Below are 12,134 nucleotides of genomic sequence, written 5' to 3'. Positions count from 1 at the left end.
TATATGTGTACACAACCACCCTGTCATGATAAAAATCTGCATATTAATGTTTCTAAAATCCCCATCTCATGGGACTAGCTGTTGGTGTTTCATAAGCAAACTGACGTCACTTTGCACAGGCCCAACCCACAACTGTCTCAAGACCACAGTTAGGTCACAATTTCTATTTTAAATCTTCTTTACGTAATTCATTACCCAATTTTCATTATGAACAATTAAGTAAGGTGATTGTCTTATAAAAAACAATATTTTTGGTATAGATAACAGTAAACAGGGAGGAAAACAGCAGCTCTTCCTATTATGCCATTTAAGATGTAATATAAGTTTTAGCTCAAAATAACCCACAGATCATTTATTATAACATGTCCAAAATGACTCTGTTTTTGTGTTTGTGCCTTTAAATGCAAATGAGGTACTGCTCCTCACTCCCTTGCCAAAAAAGACAGTAAGCGCTTTCTTTTAAAATAAATCTGAGACAATAGTATCTTACTATTGAGATATAACAGATAGCGTACAACTTGCTGAGGGCGGAAACTATGGTAATGCATGACCATCAGTCAGTGGCTGTGGGTAGGGCTTTATCAGTGTGATGTCACATTAACAAAAGAAGCAAAATAGCAAGTCTAACAAGACTGCTTTGGTTAAAAGGAATTCCCTTACAGAAAAAGCACATGCATTTCACATGTTTTTCACATGTTGTTCACATGTGGTCACATGTGACCACATGTTATCACATGTTATCACATGTGGACAACATGTGCTCACACATGGACAATTTATGCTCACATGTGGAAAATATGTGCTCACATGTGGACAATATGTGCTCACATGTGGACAATTTATGCTCACATGTGGAAAATATGTGCTCACATGTGGACAATATTACCACGTGTGAACAACATCTCACCACATGCTGCAACATAATAGCGCACATGTGGAACATGTTATAACATAAAGCACATGTGAGAAATGTCTTATATAATGCAATAGTTTCAACATGTGGATCACATGTTACCAAACCACAAGTAGGCTAATGTTTGCGTAAACATCAACTTTCGGCTTTACTGTGCATCAACAAGTGTGATAATGTGTACTTTGGTTCCAATGATAAATTATATAAATACATTTGAAATCTGCATAAAGGCAATATACACACAAATGTGGTGGCAGATTTTTTTAATCTTTATTTTGACAAAATGATCTATTTACAAAAATTGACAACATATTTTTAAACAGATATTTGGTTGCTGGCAGGTGGCAATGTTGTAATAGAATAAGACTTAATATTTGGAGAAGGGTTTGCAGACATTATTGTCAGTCCTAGTTGCAATAAAGGCAATGGAAGCTCCTTTGTGTCATCACCTTGTCATCATCAACCTGGAAAAAAGCCACCCTGTTAGTTACAGTGCATTATCATGAAAAAAATATGCATTAATTGCAATCTTGCATATCCAAGGAACACAGAATTATTTGATGGCTCTGCTGTGCAAATAAGGGGGTATATTGATCCGCATTTAACCAATCCCAGTGAGCATGCGCAAGCACACACGCACGCAGGCACACACGCGCACACACTCCTCTTTTTTTCTAGGCGGTTCCAATCTGTTCTGTGTATTCATCTTTTTTTACAGTCTGTCGTATTCATTCATCCAGATCATCCAGTCAAAAGGCTTTTTCGACTTCATACGGCGCCAAAAGAACTGACAGGCTGACGATGACGTCAAAGTATCGCGAAAGCGATTCGAGGGGTCTGCTTTCAAATCGCTCTCGCGGAACTTTGACGTTGCACGTCTGTCAGTTGATCTGGTTTAATGTGATTCGCGCTCTTTATCCGTTGCAACTTGCTGTCTGAGGTAAATAAGACGAGAAAGTTGAACCTTGCTCATTAAATGGATAAAAGAAAACCATGTAAGAGTTGGTTTGGATAAATATGCGAAGGACAATAAATGTTAAGTGACCCAAAGACGTTTGGTCTTGTGGACAACGAGGAACAAACCGCCTAAAGGCGGTTGGAAAGCGTTTCCAGCACAAATACTCAACGTGAACGGTAAGTGAATTTCATTTAATTCGTTTATTTAACTTTTATAGGCTTTAAGTCGCCTCATGGTAAACATGTTTATTTGATAAGTCATGTTTAACATGCTACGCAGACTGCTATTTTTAAATGTTGAGCTAACATAAATGGGAAATATAACAAAACGCGCCTCGCGCCTTAAACTGAACTCAGACCAGCGCTTGCACAGCAGTCTGATAGGACCGATCTCCGAATTGATACACGTGATAAAACCACAACCTGTGAGTAAAGTTGTAAAAAAACAATGTCGTTTGATAGCAAAAATATCTACAACAATGTATTTTTGAGGTGATTCCTTACTGACAGGAAAGTTCATCTGACAGAAATAGGTTTAAGTTAATCAGCTAACTTATTTTTAACAAATAAATGTCCTTTATTAAAAAGGAAAGTCTATAAATATTTTGATGCTTTCATTTATGTTATTATTTTATACTCTGCAAGATACTGTTGTATAATCACTTTTGCTTTACTTCAATACAGAGAGCCTTGGGTAAAAAAAGGCAGAGTACCAGTCAGTGGTTAAAGAGACACAAAATGTGGACATCAAAACAAATGGTATGTTATGCTATAATTGAGAGATATTGTCCTTCAAATCAAACATTTCCTTTGTCATGCTCTCATTTTGTCTCTTTTCTTATATCTTTTCATATATTACTCTCATGTGTCCTCTGTCCTTTTAAATGTGCTTTGGTGTTTTGTAAGGCTACATTTGCTCATGAGGAAGATGATAATGAAGAGGATGAGACTCCTTCAAACCATAAGGTGAATATGCAACCCGGTATCACCCCAAATTAGGTACGTTTACATGCAACCAAATAATCCGTTTGTAATCATATTGATGGCTCAATCGTATTGAAAAGTCGTCATGTAAACACCTTAATCAATATGATTGAGGACGATCGGATGCAAATTGGATCGTATTGAAGTGGTGTACTCCGATCTGTGATCCGATCAGCAGGAGAAAAGTATGCATGTAAACGCGTGAATCATAGTATTTTCTAAATCGGATGCAAAAATACATTGTGCACATGCGCTGAACATTTGTGCTCCAAGTTCACGCATTATATTTACCTCTTATATCACATGATTCTCGTCACAGAAACATGCAACAACAAGGTAATGCATCACGTAACGTTAATAGGGTCACACGCTGTGCACGCAATGTACTAAATTCTGCAGCGTTTATGTGTACTTTTAAAACATTAGGCTACTTAAAGTAATTAATATAGCGTTGTGCCTTTTAAAATGTGTGTTTTCATTACCTATATCTGAAAACTTCTTAAGAACAACTTTCTAACTCAGTTTTAACTTTTATCCAGAGATAAAGCGTGAACTCGCCGAGAGATGCTGTCGGCAGCGTAGCGTGGCCAAGTCCTCTGCTTTTTTTCGAGTTTAGATTTGGGCTACTGTTTAAACTGTTTCCAGCAGTTGTTTTTTCTGCGGGTTAAAGATTAAATTATTTCGTTGCTTAGTTCTTGGTATTTGGGCTGTGAATAGTCAGTGGGCTTTTGGGCTAGTTTTGAACATCCATTCGGATGGTTTTGATATGCGAGTCTGGCAACGCTGGCGGTGTGCTTGTGCAGACTGTCGGTTCGGATTCTATATAATGTACATGTAAACGAACATTTAAATCAGATTGCAGTGTTTAGGGTGCATGTAAACTGTATCATCGTAACTTTCAATCGTATTAAATTCAGTCGGATTGACAAAATTTTGTGCATGTAAACAGAGCCATTGTGTAATAGACAGTTTGGTCCACTAGAGCACGGTTTTTTCAAACTGGGGTCCCTCAGGTTGTGGTCTAACTGTACGTGAACACTGTTGCCGACTTGAGCTTCCAAAAAAGCTCAGGCCGCCTGGTCAAGGACATTTGTCAATAAGTACGCGGAAGCTTGCTGAAGCTTTGGCCGCTCTGAAGTCTTTGTCACCATGAAATGTTTCTTCGGAATCAGCTAGCGAAGAATGTCTAGGCTATATTCCGATTGGTTGCTGGTGTTTTGCTGCTGCTTGCCGCTGAACCCCGTCATCAGAGCATGTGAGCGGTGCGGAGCGGGAGCGGAGCGTTGAGCGGTGCGGTAATATTTCCATCAGAGCGCAGAGCGCATTTCCGAAAATTCCGCTCCGCTCGCTCAATACGCTCAGCACCGCTCGCTCATCCCAGAATGCCCTTTGGTAATTTGCTAGTTCGAGAATCTGTAAAAATGGCTAGCAATAAGTTATGGAGTTCAAATATTGTTTTAATGAAGTTGTCAGCCTTATATATAAATGAAAGAAATGAAACTAAGATGACAGAATAACTGTAGTGTCGTCTGCATCTAGATGCAGTTTTAAAGATTAAAATAACTTTAATCTAACTGATCAACACAAATACAAATATATTTATAACTGATTGCTTAAAACCACTTAAAATAAAAACATTTATAGTTCTTTGTGTATGTACAGCGGCCACTCCGTGGATGAGGAAGCTGTAGCCAAAAACGCCGGTGCATTTATTAACTGACTGAACACTTGACTTACCTGGACATTTAGATATTAAATTTTTTCATCAACAGTATCTGCGTGGAACATTATAAACATTGATGATAATCTGCAGACTCGACTGATTCAGCACGTCCTCTATTTTACAGAGAGTCCGCTTAATTAACGGCTTTTCGTTCGGTCCGCGTGACCTAAACATTTTTGTTCTGTAATTTGTTCTCGTATAGGCTATATTTCTACATATTTTCGACCATGTAACATTTGGGATAAAATGTAAGTTGTTATAGATAGCATTTAAGCTTGTTCTTGTACTGAAATGATGAAATGTTTAGTCTGACTAAAATGATCTATCCAGATTAATTTAGCCAAAATAATGATTTATTCGTTTTCATAGATACATGTTAATTTATCTACTAATATACTATTGAAAATGCCATAAATAAATATTCTGTATTGCATTCGTTTTGTACATTTACAGGTTCATAAATACTGTCTAATTTTAATTTCTTTAAGACACTGTGTTCTGTTTTTACCGATGCAATGTAAATTAGCACTTAAAAACCTTCTTGTTAAGAAATTGTTCTTCAATTTATTTTTGTTTTTTTCAAATAATATATTTATATAATATTATAGTTTGTTAATCTTTTTCTCGTAAGGGGAACTGTTATAATATTTCGTATTATATGATCTATCCAGATGAATTTAGCCAAAATAATGATTTATTCGTTTTCATAGATACATGTTAATTTATCTACTAATATACTATTGAAAATGCCATAAATAAATATTCTGTATTGCATTCGTTTTGTACATTTACAGGTTCATAAATACTGTCTAATTTTAATTTCTTTAAGACACTGTGTTCTGTTTTTACCGATGCAATGTAAATTCGCACTTAAAAACCTTCTTGTTAAGAAATTGTTCTTCAATTTATTTTAGTTTTTTTCAAATAATATATTTATATAATATTATAGTTTGTTAATCTTTTTCTCGTAAGGGGAACGAATTGTTATAATATTTCGTAATTACTTATTACATTTATTATAACTTAAAATTGTGAATTAGTAAAACATGTGGATGTCGTGGAAACAAATTGTTAATTTGAATTATATCCGTATCAGTTAAACTAGGTCTAATAGCCAACACACAACTGTACATAACTGCTATTTATCAGCTAATACTTTAATTAAATGCAATTATCCAAGAACGTCAGTACAGAAAACAATTAGGCTTACTAAATATTTTTTTTTATGTCGGAGCGGGATCTGAGCGGGAATTGGTTTATTTGCGAGCGTGAGCGGAAAGTTAACTGAGCGCTTGCTTGGGCCGTGAGCGACTGAGTGGAGCGCTTGAACAGTAGAGCGGAATATTTAGCAGAGCGTCACACCGCTCCACACCGCTCACATGCTCTGCCCGTCATACCTCATTACCATAAAGTTGAGCTTCTTTCAACTTTTTGATTGATGCTCTGGTCGCTCAAAACGCGACGCCGATGGATTTGACGCTCCTTGCAGCTGATAGAAGTCAGCTTTCATTGTAAATGAATGACTTCCGGTAACTTTGGAAGCTCAAGTCGGCGGCGGTGTGAACGTACAGTAAGAGATTCCCCAGCAAATTTAAAGGGAAAAGACAAATCAAAAATGGTAAACGTATACACAGTAGTAGCAAAGTATTTGAGTTTGTAAAAAAATTGCTGAAAACATAATTACAATGTTTCTTTACAAAATATGGATAAAAACTTTAGGAAACGGGTCTCTCGCTAAAACTTTATCATATGGGGTACTAGCTATCATACCGTTAAAAAACTCCTGCACTAGCAATACCTGGGTTTGTAAACAGCTGATAGATGTGCAATTTTTCATAATCATTATTTAAAATACTGCTGACCTCAACACTCCATACACTTCTTTTTCAGATAGTGGATGATTCACACTCAACTGCAAAGCAATGAAAGGTAAGCCAAATAAAACAGAACCTGTTTTGTTTACATTCACTTGCTTAAAGGGATAGTTCACCCAAAAATAAAATTAGGGAAATTGACCCACTCTCCTGTTGTTACAAACTTGCATCATTTATTTGTGCTGATGAACACAAAGGAAGATATTTTGAGTAATGTTTGTAACCAAACTGATCAGAGGCCCCATTGACTTCCATAATAGGAAAAAGAATACTAGAAGTCAATGGGGCCTCTGATCAGTTTGGTTACAAACATTACTCAAAATATCTTCCTTTGTGTTCATCAGAACAAAGAAATGTATCCAGGTTTGTAACAACATTAAAGTGAGTAAATTATGACCATTTTGGGGGGAACTATCCCTTTAATTTAGAGGTGCCCAAACTAGGGCCAATGACCTTTAATTTGGCATGTCATGCCACGTGAGATAAGGAAACATCATTGACGCAGATGTTCATATTTCTAATTAAACAGTTTTTAAAATTTAATTTTTTTTGTTTTATTTGTACATTACAAAAATGTAAATTGAAATTAAATGCAAGGAATTAAAATGAATACATTTATTTTTAATGTACATGGATACTTGAAGGTGTGCATCACGAAACTCAACGAACTCAGGTACCCTGCACTATAGGCTAATAATGGGGAGGTCGAGGGAGTGGCACACAGACAAAGGAAAATGTAAATGTAAAAATGATTGGCAAAATTATTTTCTCAGTTACCTTTGAAAATAAAACTGTATTAGTTATGCATAAACAGTAGTGCTGTGTTCAAAATATTGATACGAAGATACATCGTCATGAACGCCTGACGATGCGCGCATATATACCTCACCTTCCGTATCGATTCGGATGCACTTTTGAAGGTAGCATGACGAATCGCTGTTAATCGAAAATACGCATATGACTCGTGGAATATGTAGAGTTAAAGTTAAAGGGCACACGGGTCTGCACAACTTGCAAACTTCTATTAAATACAGTAGTATTAGGTTTGACTGCATGTGTATACATATATTCATAGATATAGAATAATTAAATGAGAGACAAATATAATGCTTAGAGTAAGGCACTATATTTGTAAATCTGCTTTAAAAAAAACTTTTTTTAAGTATTACTTAAAGTATTTCTACGAATTACCCCAAAAGCTAATAAATGAATGTCAAACACACAACAGTTACAACACTGCTTATTCAATGTATAATAAACAGATAATAATAATAATAATGTAACTAAATTCTGAACAAAATGTAATTCAAAATATTATAGTATTGTGATGTGCATCGTATCGTGGCCTTGTATCTGGATATGTACCGTATCGGGAAATTGTTGGCAACAAAGTAATGTTTGCTTATTTATTTTTTAAATATTAGAAATGTATAAATTAGGAGAATCAGGGCAACTTTAATTTTAATATATAACACAGCAACAATTACTTTAAACTCTCGGCTCTTAGTCAGGTTGGATTTTTGGCCCTTGGTAGAAAAAAGTTTGGGCACCCCTGCTTTAATGTGCAAAAAAGTATATTTTAGACAGGCAGTAAAAGTTAAGAGAAAACAAAACACAATTCTTTGTTTGTCTCTTAGTTGTACTGAGCAAAATTAAAGAAGCATAGGTTTTGTTCTTATTACTTTCAGGGCAACAAAAGATTCTACAAAGTTCTCCAGGCCTTTAAGGGCAAAGTCCACCCTTACAAGAAAATTCTGTTGTCATTTACTCACCCTTATGTCGTTTCAATTCCATACACTTATGTTACTCTGTGGAACACAAAGAAAGGTATTTCTATAATACCTAGTAATATAAACAGATTGAAAGATGAACAGAATGTAAGGCTTTACTCACAATATTGAAGATTGACATAATGGTAAATTGGTAAATAATGTTTATTTTGGGGTCATCTGTCCCTTTAGTTGTTACACTATTGTATTTAAAATATTTTTCCAAGGTGGGCTGGCCTGTTAATATAGGATTATGTTTTTTTTATCTTTACAGAACACATCTGTCACTAAATTGAACCCAGTCACCTTGGATTATGCCCAAAAGTGTATTACCAGAAACTCACCAGAACTGTGATGGACTCCATTTCCACCTTAGAAAAAATGACAACATGCTCCGTCACAGGGGAAAAAGGGACCACTGGTGAACAAAGACAGAGTCCTGACAGAGAAAGTGAAGCTAGTAATAGGTAAGGATGTTACAATATTGTGAGTTTTGGGCAAATTATAGTTTACCAACTTGTTTACACAAATATTATTCTTTTTAACTATTACATTCCTATTCTAATGTTGCTTTTCCATTGCATAGTAGGGCTGTCACTTTTGAGAAAAATCAAATTCGAACGGTTTCGAATATCATGCAATGTATCCGAATATATTCGAATATCTAGCAACCCATGGCATTTTAAGAACCGGATGGTTTATTTATAGTTCAAATACGGATATTTCACGTCATGTTCGAATGCATATTCGAATATCGAATAAAAAGTGACAGCCCTATTGCATAGTATCCCACGGTTTGGTTTAGTTTGGGTCGGGTCTGCTTACTTTTTGGAGCTTTTCCATTGGGTGCTGTACATAGTACCCGATACTTTTTTTCGTACCACCTCGGTTGGGGTTCAAAGCGACCCGAGCTGATACCAATCGTGATGCGAAAACACTGTAGATCACTGATTGGTCTGAGAAAATCGCGTCATCCTATAATGTAGATTAGCTTTACCTGTGCTAGCTTGCGCTGTCTCGAGCAAACATGTTGTCATCTGTGCTCTGCTATAAGTTCCCAAACTACCTTTTAGCGATGAAAAACATCCACAAGTTGAGAATCAGGAACACCATAACAGTTTTTTCCAAACTTGCAGTTTTTGGCAGAACATTCACATCGAGCACTTCAGCATTATATGCTTAAATGCAACTTCATTGAGGCTCAGCGGAGCGCCGTCGACTGACGCTGCGGTGTTTGAACAGAAACTGTCATGTGAGACAGAGGTAACGTTAGTGATAAACGCGATGTGTAAACATCTATTTGTGGTGTCCAATTTTAATTTTGTGGCGGACTGAGAAAATAATAAATGTATGGAAATGTACAATGATGCTCTCACTTGTATGATGTCACAGTCTGCAGCGCAAATATAACGACACCCCTATAATCCCTCCCACTAGGAAGTGATACTAAACTCGATGGAAAAGCTAACCACGCCAAAGTAAGGTGAGCTGACCCGACCAAAACTAAACTAAACCGTGGGGTACTATGCAATGGAAAAGCGCCATAAGTGCAGAGTAAGATCATACACCAATACAAATAACAATACTTACTAGGGTTGGGTATGAAGAATCAGTTTCATTTTAGAACCGATAAAAACTTTAAAGAACCGGGGACTCGTTACGATGCACGCATTTTGATTCTTTTGATCGATTCCTGACTTTTCTCATGCATTCTCGCATGGTGAAACAGTAGTGAGCATTTTATTGTTGTATCTACCTGTATATGCCAGGACCTGCGACAAGAACAGGTGTTTCATTATGCACATGCATAGTTCATCATAATCAATATTTAAAAGTTGTAATGCTAACCAAATGCTGCCATAACCACAAAAAATAAATAAACCCACACGATCATGGTTTCATAATCGATCGTCGATGCCACATTCGAGTGGCCATTCCTACAAAGACCATACAACTAAAAACAGCTAATCCTGAAATTCAAAAAGAAAAAGTAAATGCTATCGAGAGAGACTGATGCTTGTACTGCTCTAATCTTCTTTTTTTTTTTTATCCTAAAACAGGGAGCCTGCTGGAAGAGAATCTGAGGACTGATGCACATATAACAATGGACATGCATAAAGACACATCTCTAACAATGGACATGCATAAAGACACATCTCTCTCTCTCTCTCTCTCTCTCTCTCTCACATACACACACACTCAGATATACAGTTGTTGTTGTATGGACAGCATTTTATTGATACTTGTTTTTTTATGAATATGTTTGGATACTTCCTATAATTTTCTGTATGTTTGCAAATAAATTCTCCATTTGAATCAGTTTTTCCTTACAGTAAAATGTGTCTTATGTCAAAGTCACATCATGGTGCCTTTATTTTAATATCACCGACATCTTAGCAAGATTATAGCTTACCCTTGGGTCAAAGGGTGAGTTTGAGTCCTGGGTTATGATAAGCAATTGTATGGCCTACTTTGTATACTTTAACTCTCAAGTTCACATGTAAAAAAATACGTGATCACATGAGAAACCCATGTGATCACATGTGCATAATGTGATGACAATTTTTTGTGCTTCACATGGGAATTCACATGTGATTCACACAAAAGTGTTCCAAAAGCACACATTTCCCATGTGCAAAACACATGTTCTGCATGTGATTCTAACATGTTTTCATGTGTCACATGTGATTTTAACATGTTTTCACACAATAAATTTCACATGTGAAATATGTGCTTTTGGAACATTTTTGTGTGAATCCCATGTGAAACACATGTGATCACATGTGCATAATGTGGTGACCATTTTTTTTACATGTGCCACATGTGATCCACTAATTTCACATGTGTTTCACATGATGGGATTCACACAAAATTTTTCCAAAAGCACACATTTCACATGTGAAATTGAAAGGGAATTTGCATGTGTTTCACATGTGAATTTGCATGTGCTTCACATGTGAGCCCATGTGTTTTACATGTGAGCCCATGTGTTTCACATGTGAGCCCATGTGTTTCACATGTGAATTTGCATGTGTTTCACATGTGAATTTGCATGTGTTTCACATGTGAATTTGCATGTGTTTCACATGTGAATTTGCATGTGTTTCACATGTGAATTTGCATGTGTTTCACATGTGAATTTGTATGTGCTTCACATGTGAGCCCATGTGTTTCACATGTGATTCACATGTGATTCACATGAGAATTTGCATGTGTTTCACATGAGAATTTGCATGTGTTTCACATGAGAATTTGCATGTGTTTCACATGAGAATTTGCATGTGTTTCACATGAGAATTTGCATGTGTTTCACATGTGAATTTGCATGTGTTTCACATGAGAATTTGCATGTGTTTCACATGAGAATTTGCATGTGTTTCACATGTGAATTTGCATGTGTTTCACATGTGAATTTGCATGTGTTTCACATGTGAATCTGCATGTGTTTCACATGGGATTTTGCATGTGTTTCACATGTGATCTCATGTGTTTCACATGGGAATTCACATGTGATTCACACAAAAGTGTTCCAAAAGCACACATTTCCCATGTGCAAAACACATGTTCTACATGTGATTTTAACATGTTTTCATGTGTCACATGTGATTTTAACATGTGTTCACACATTAAATTTCACATGTGCAAAATCACACACATGTGATCACATGTGGCCACATGTGTATTGCACATGTGGCCACATGTGTATTGCACATGTGAGCATGTGTATTGCACATGTGAGCAGATGTGTTTTGCACATGTGAGCACATGTGTTTTGCACATGTGAAATACATGTGCTTTTTCTGTAAGGGTTGAAGGATGGATTTTTTATTGTAGGGTGGTTGCCAACACACACTTATGTTTAAACACCTTGTAAAAGTGGATTTTGCATAATAGGTGCCCTTTAACTCTTTCCC

At 36.3% G+C, this 12,134-nt stretch overlaps 1 protein-coding gene and 2 long non-coding RNA genes across 9 annotated transcripts in view; 2 read left to right on the top strand and 1 right to left on the bottom strand.

Moving 5' to 3' along the window:
* The window catches only part of spag9a (sperm associated antigen 9a), a 99,272-nt gene that overhangs the window by 17,444 nt on the left and 69,694 nt on the right, over positions 1–12,134 (top strand). The gene's annotated exons all lie outside the window — the stretch shown is intronic.
* Positions 1,248–9,278, bottom strand: LOC141281924 (uncharacterized). Its single transcript, XR_012336340.1, has 4 exons — positions 8,565–9,278; positions 8,224–8,259; positions 6,440–6,489; positions 1,248–1,377 (listed from the first exon to the last, which is right to left on the bottom strand). It is a non-coding gene; the product is annotated as an uncharacterized lncRNA (long non-coding RNA).
* LOC135734055 (uncharacterized) lies at positions 1,374–11,254 on the top strand. Its single transcript, XR_010527075.2, has 6 exons — positions 1,374–2,047; positions 2,555–2,629; positions 2,777–2,836; positions 6,468–6,506; positions 8,495–8,687; positions 10,281–11,254. It is a non-coding gene; the product is annotated as an uncharacterized lncRNA (long non-coding RNA).

The sequence above is a fragment of the Paramisgurnus dabryanus genome, chromosome 3, assembly GCF_030506205.2.
Source record: "Paramisgurnus dabryanus chromosome 3, PD_genome_1.1, whole genome shotgun sequence".
Classification (NCBI taxonomy): domain Eukaryota; kingdom Metazoa; phylum Chordata; class Actinopteri; order Cypriniformes; family Cobitidae; genus Paramisgurnus; species Paramisgurnus dabryanus.
The sequence above is the reverse complement of the archived record's forward strand: the minus strand, read 5'-3'. Positions and strand labels throughout refer to the sequence as shown.